This window comes from Palaemon carinicauda, chromosome 5 (genome assembly GCF_036898095.1).
Source record: "Palaemon carinicauda isolate YSFRI2023 chromosome 5, ASM3689809v2, whole genome shotgun sequence".
Classification (NCBI taxonomy): Eukaryota; Metazoa; Arthropoda; class Malacostraca; order Decapoda; family Palaemonidae; genus Palaemon; species Palaemon carinicauda.
Window position 1 is genome coordinate 162627803 of NC_090729.1, and position 7500 is coordinate 162635302.

Here is a 7500-nt window from a genome sequence, read left to right on the forward strand (position 1 = left end):
GAATACTCAGAAGTGTTATCCATTATTGTACAACCATAAAATATATTAAGAAAAAAAGTATCCCGGATATAGAACTAATTTCTTATTAAGTTCACTTGAGGAATATTAAAAGTGAATACACACATATTTTGTATTACTTTTTATTGTATTTATTCTTTATTAGCATTAAATATACTAAAACATTAGCAAAAGAAGTATTCATAATCTAATTTTTCAAACTAAACACTACTTTGTTAATAATGTCCAGATCACGTTTCTTTATTCAGAGATAAATTTCCAATTCACGACTGGAAATAGAATCACCTTTAAACTTAATGTCATCCTGGTCTATCATTTTGCACCGATACTTAGAATTCAGAAATAAAAGGTTTTCCGAATATCTATTAAGAAAATATACTTGAGGATTTATTTAGTAAAGTTTACAAAAATATTGGCTGAATCTTAATGTAAGTTGATATTCATCCTGTGCTTTAATATGACTGAATCTTCCATAAATGTATGACTATGAATTTTAGATACAACAGACACCTCTCAAACACTGTTAACAAAAACCGTAATTTTAATAAAAAGAAATTCTCCGTAAAAAATATACTGTTTTCAGCCGTATTTCAGTCAAATACCGGCGACTGTAATTTGTTATTATCTCTCAAGGGCTGGTGACCGTAATATCACTCCTTTACATCAATATATCCGTTTTTAAACGGTAAAAATCCTGGAATAAATGTTGCAAAACTTTTACGGGTTTTTTAATGTGAATTTTTGACAGTGAGCATAACATTCAACATAACATAACACTTATTTTTCCTACTTCCCTTAGGGAATTTGATGTACGCCTGCCCACATCTTACCTTCATCCATAATCAAAAGCAATTGATTTTCCCTTTTCTATACGAGGCGACCTGTCTTTATCTGATTGGCTGAGTCTCTCTTTCTTCAGTAGAAAATCTAGTACAATTATACAAAATCCTTTCCATATCACAGCTGTGTACGCTAGCATCAGTCCCGCCTGGCCTTTAACATTATTACACTTTCATCAGCTGGACAGCGTATGGCCTGGTATTCCCTTGACCATGTTAACAAGATATACACTTAGGAATAAATCACGCCTCCCAAAGATTAATCTGTTCAAATTCTAGGAAATTGATGCGTTCTATATTATTCATATTATCTAGGGACATATTTGCCTCGTTATACACAGCACTGTTATCATACTTTATGTTAAACAAATAGAAAAAAAATAGTTCTTTTTTTGTTAATATAGGTAGTTCGTAAAAAGTCAGTTTTAATATAACGGAATTACTCTTGTAACCGGGTGTTCATTTCCTTTTAGGAAGTAACATGAATACCATAATCATTATTATTATTCTCATCCTTCCTGTTGCTGCTGTTTGTTTAAATTAATGTATAGTATTAAACCAATATACATACATACACACAGACACACACACACACACTCACATATATATATGTATATTCATATATTATTTGTAAATATTTTGGATTGAAGCTATACAATAACTGTTATAAGCAACTATGATTATGATAATAATAGTCATTCATATGTGTATATATAAATATATATATATATATATATATATATATATATATATATATATATATGTATATATATATATATATATATATATATATATATATATATATATATATATATATAAAACTAACACTCGTGATTCTAATCAATGTAAATATCAACCAGAATGGTATTTAATACCAAATTCTATCTTGGGAATATATATCCACTGAAATTCATTTATGGTAATAGCTTCTGGCTGGGCAGAGATTCGAACTCGTGCCAAGTATATATTTATAAATACATCTATAAAGTATATAAACATACAAATATATTATATACGAATACATATATATATATATATATATATATATATATATATATATATATATATATATATATATATATATGTATGTATATACATATACACTGCATATATAAGACAATTTTCACTGAAACTTATGAATCATAAATTCAAATATTGAGCTCCGAAGATCATTCAATATTGAATTCACTAGACCTTGGGATTAAATACCTAATGGGAAATCGATTCTATGTGCGTCTACATGGGCCAGTTTATCGAACTTTGACCTTTAAATATGAACGGTTACTTAAGATAGATTTCTTAAATGTTTTTATTCTTAAGGTCAGGTGAATTCGATATTAAATACTGTTTATCGGCCAGTGTTGAATATATATACATACATACATACACACACACACACACACACACACATATATATATATATATATATATATATATATATATATATATATATAGATATATATATATATGAGTATGGTCCCGGGTCTGGGCACCAAAAAAATATTATATATATAAAGGCTAGCAAATTATATAACCTCCTGAGTTCTAAACTTACCTGTTTGTTTTTACATAAATCTGTTACATTTGAAAAATACCTGAGCTCTGAGAAAATTATATAACTCCCAGACGGCAATATATAAAAGCACTGAATATCCAATGGTCTCTTACTTACACTCAAAACAACTGTGTAATTATTATTAAAAACTATTCAAAACAACCTCTTACTTCGATTCTTAAGCAGGGATACGAGAGAACTATGTAAGAAATACTGGTGATCAAAATAACACACTCTTTACAAAAATAAATATATTCTATTAAAATCTACAACATGGATAAAGAAAATCATCACCAAATAAATCACTCGAAATATCAAATTGAATAAAACCTTAGACTAAGACAAGAAAATATTACACTCTGAAAAGTATATAATCATTTGACTCGAAATATTAAATCTGAACAGAACCTTAGACTAAGACAAGGAAATAATACACTCTGAAAATTATATAATCACTTGTTTCACTGGAAATTAAATTTTACACAAATATTTAATCTTGATAATTAATGAAAATATTTAACACTTTAACAATCTAATGATTAAACTCTAATTGAAATTTACATGAAAGTAATTGATAAACTTACATGTTTTAGCTCACACGAAGTTTTCAACCAGATTGCAATACAAATACACTTCACTGTTTTTCACTTGAATCTCCCAGGGCCAGTTACAAAAAATGTATATAATACCAGCACATACAATAACACTATGCATTTGAAATCACCTTCAAAGCTTCATTAATGTTTGAACAGACGACTACACACGATATATGTTGTGCAAAAAACTTATTCACTTTCGAAAGGGCACACACTCGAGACACTTGACAGAGAGGTGAACTCTTTGCTCTTACAAAGGGACAAGCTGGATCTCCTCTCCTGCTATGCATCATTGGGGTGTATATATATATATATATATATATATATATATATATATATATATTAACTTAAATATTCTAGATCCTTCTAGGTCAGGGGCACTAGAATCTTTAGGGCAGGGCCTAGCGGCGTAAGGTTGCCAACAATCACGTATCAGCCGAATATCAACTCACAAGCAACGCAGCTCTCTCTCAGCTATCTCCGCCCTTGGAACAATAAAAAAAAGATAAAACTATCTCTGAGGTTTTCGAGAACATTCCAATCACGTGCGTAATCTCTCACAAATATGACGCAATACCTCGTAAAAACAAAAAAAAAATTAGATAAGCCCTCTTTCATACCTCGTATAGTTCGTACAGTATGCTTAGACAAAGTACATTGGACTTCTTAACAAAATATGTGAAAAAAAAGTTAATTCTTGAAAATAATGTGAATTTACATATATTGACTTGAATGAAAAATACAGTTACTTGAATGACGAAAGTTATACGTAATTACTCACCTTACAAGCTGGCTATATACCTCTTAAATACAGAAATGAAATACATGAATAAAATATCTACTTTGCACTACACCAGCTTCGTAGGAATATATATATATATATATATATATATATATATATATATATATATATATATATATATATATATATATATATATATAATATATATATATATATATATATATATATATATATATATATATATATATATATATATATATATATATTATACATACTACATGAACATGATATATGGTGGCCTAGAAAACAATCCTGTTGCAAATGCAGGTGATGCTACTCTTTTTGCGTTAATTTCATCCCCTGAATGTAGATATGGGGTTGCTGAATCGTTTAATAAAAATCTCGCTAAAATTACTGCGTGGTACAAATTATTGTGCATGAAGTTGAACCCTAACAAAACTCAAAGTATGATCGTAAGTCCGAGACAGTGCCTCCTCAATATCCAGAACTATGCATTGATAATGTTTCCTTAACTATCTACAACTGTTTTAATAATTCATGCGGAATTCTTGATTACAAATTTACTTTTGAGAAACTTATTCAGTCTGTTTGTTCTTCAATCGCACAAAAAATGGTTTATTGAGAAAATCTTTTGAAATTTTCGGTGATCAATCTATTTTGAAATCTTTTGATTATTTCATTCTACTTTGTATCGAGTACTGTTCTCCTGCTTGGTCTTCAGCTGCTGACTCTCCTTTTGATATGTTGGATATTAATTTTCTTATTCCTGATTTAGAGATTAATCTCTGACACCGTCGTTCAGCTAGTTCTTTATGCATGCTGCAAAAGATTTCTCATAATTCTAACCATCCTATGTGTTCAGAGCTTCCCAGACTGTACCATCCTGTGTGTAGTAATGTACTAGTTATGCAGTTAATTCTAAAAGTCATATCTTCTCCTTCATAACGCTCAACACTTTAGTGTCCTAAAAGCTTTATTCCGGTGAGACCATATTGTAGCATGATATTCCTTATCAGGCGGTTGAATTTGTGGAACTTCAGAAGTTTAAACCTTCAACGAATGTATTCATGTTGAATAGGTTAGCATAAGCCTCTCATCATAGTTTAAATACGACAGATCTACTTTAACGTTGTTACAGTTATGTTTTTTATTTATTATTCGTTACTTCCTATGTAGTTAATTAATTACCTTTCTTCACTGGGCTTTTAGAGTCCTGTTTTCTCAAAATAGGGCTGTAGCTAATAATAATAATAATAATAATAATGATAATAATAATAATAATAATAATAATAATAATAATAATAATAATAATAATAATAATAATAATGATATGCGCATATATTTGTATGTGTATATTCTTTCATATATATATATATATATATATATATATATATATATATATATATATATATATATATATATATATATATATATATACATATATATATATATATATGTATATATATATATATATATATATATATATATATATATATATATGTGTGTGTGTGTGTGTGTGTGCGTGTGTGCGTGTGTGTGTATCTATATATAAGAAAGGATCGACAAATAGATAGCTATATAGACATATGAATAGATAAATATACGAATATAAAAGACACTAAAGAATAATATCTGAATCAACGAAGAAATAAGAATTATTGGGGGTCTGGGATCAAAGTCTTCCGATATAAATATCTTGTGTCTACTCCTCGAAGATATCGGATTAGCAGAAATCTAGACAATGGCATGAAAGCTAAATTTGGAAACTGCTCGATTTTTCTCCTTTCTCCTTTGATAATATCTTCAGCGACGTTCTACCTCTGGGACCCTTCGCGTTTCATTCAATATTCGTGGAGAGCCGTTCCTTGGTGAAGGACAGACCTTATCTTTTAGATGATTATTCACCAGGTTTAATTAATTGCCTGGTGACTTCTCTTAATTGATTGATTGATTAACGAATGAATTAGGAGTTATATGTTCTGTCGGTTGACAATTTACTGGAAGGATGGAAGTCAATCGATGTTTGCTTGCATTAACGGTAAATGGACAGAGCTATGAAATATTCATTGCCGAATAGGTTAGAAAGAAAATATCACCGAGGACTCAGAATAGAGAGAGAGAGAGAGAGAGAGAGAGAGAGAGAGAGAGAGAGAGAGAGAGAGAGAGAGAGAGAGAGAGAGAGAGAGAGAGAGAGAGTTGTTAATTGCAGCGAATATTGTTCACGTGGAACTTTTATTGCTAATGAAGAAAAATCTTGTTTCATATTATCACATTCGAAGCTTTTACCTGAAATTCAACCTAAATAGCAAAAATAATTATTTAGTTTCTTTTGTTTAGTCCCATAAAATATAGACACCAATGCATGGCGTTTAGTACTATTTTAACGAAACAAAATGCAAATTGAGATGATTTACAAGAAGAGTAAGTTAAGGTCAATAAATTGAAATAAATATTGGTCCTGTAATTTTCATAAGACAAGAAAAGGTAAAATTTGTAGAATTCCATATCTGTAGACACACAAATTTAATAGGAAAAGTCGATCAGCATATCAACAAACACCAATACTTAAAGTTCAAAATTCCATTTATGGTTTTTCGAGACAAATTTCAATCTATTTTCATTCTCCAATGTGTGTCAAACGATATGTTTGACCATTATTCTCAAAACTGACTGCGTAATAAGTAAAATAACATTTCGTTCCGTATTTCATCAACGGATTTGGAAGGAGGCAGTGCAAAATAAAGTTCGTAAAATGTAGCAAAAGAAATCCAAAGGAACCTACTATAGCACTATTCCTCAAGAGAGCATCAATAGATCTGAATACTTCACTCTGTCAGTGGGAAATTCTTGTAAGGTGCCCTACTGGAAAAGAACAAGCCGACTTTGTGGCAAAATAGTAAAGATTTGAGGATTAAAAGAGGCCTGATGTACACCACTTTACTATTTCCGAGCAACAGAAAATTAAGAGTAATGTGATTAATGCGATCGACAAGACACGCAGCCCCTTAAGAACTTCATAATTAGTAGGAGAGAGAGAGAGAGAGAGAGAGAGAGAGAGAGAGAGAGAGAGAGAGAGAGAGAGAGAGAGAGAGACTGACTACTATGACGATACTGCTTATTGAATGTTCGAAGTAACGAATACTTTTATTGTCTTGTACAGAAGACAATGATGAAATGCACGCTGGTAAAATACGTTTGAATATCTATAATAATGTGATCGTATTTCATTAAAAGTCTGAAATAATGCAGAATTTCTATGAACGCTTGTCATGCGCACACAGTATATCTATACGCGAGCAAACATACTGTACATACAAAAGGTGATAAAAGCTTTGAACAGAAAAATAAAAAAACATAAACGTAAGATTGAGAATGAATACAAGTAAAACCAAGATAATGTTCAATGAAAATGTAGAAACATAACAAATATGGGAGGTAGTAGGTTGGCTAAGGCACCAGCTACCCATTGGGATACAACCGCTAGAGAGTTATTGGGTCATTTAACTGGCCAGACAGTACTACATTGGAGCCTTCTCTCTGGTTGCTGTTCATTTTTCCTTTGCCTACCCATAAACCAAATAGTCTGGCCTATTCCTTCAAGTTTCTCCTCTGTCCTCATATACCTGACAACACTGAGATTACCAAACAATTCTTCTTCATCCAAGGGGTTAACTACTGCACTCTAATAGTTCAGTGGCTACTTTCCTCCTGGTAAGGGTAGAAGAGACT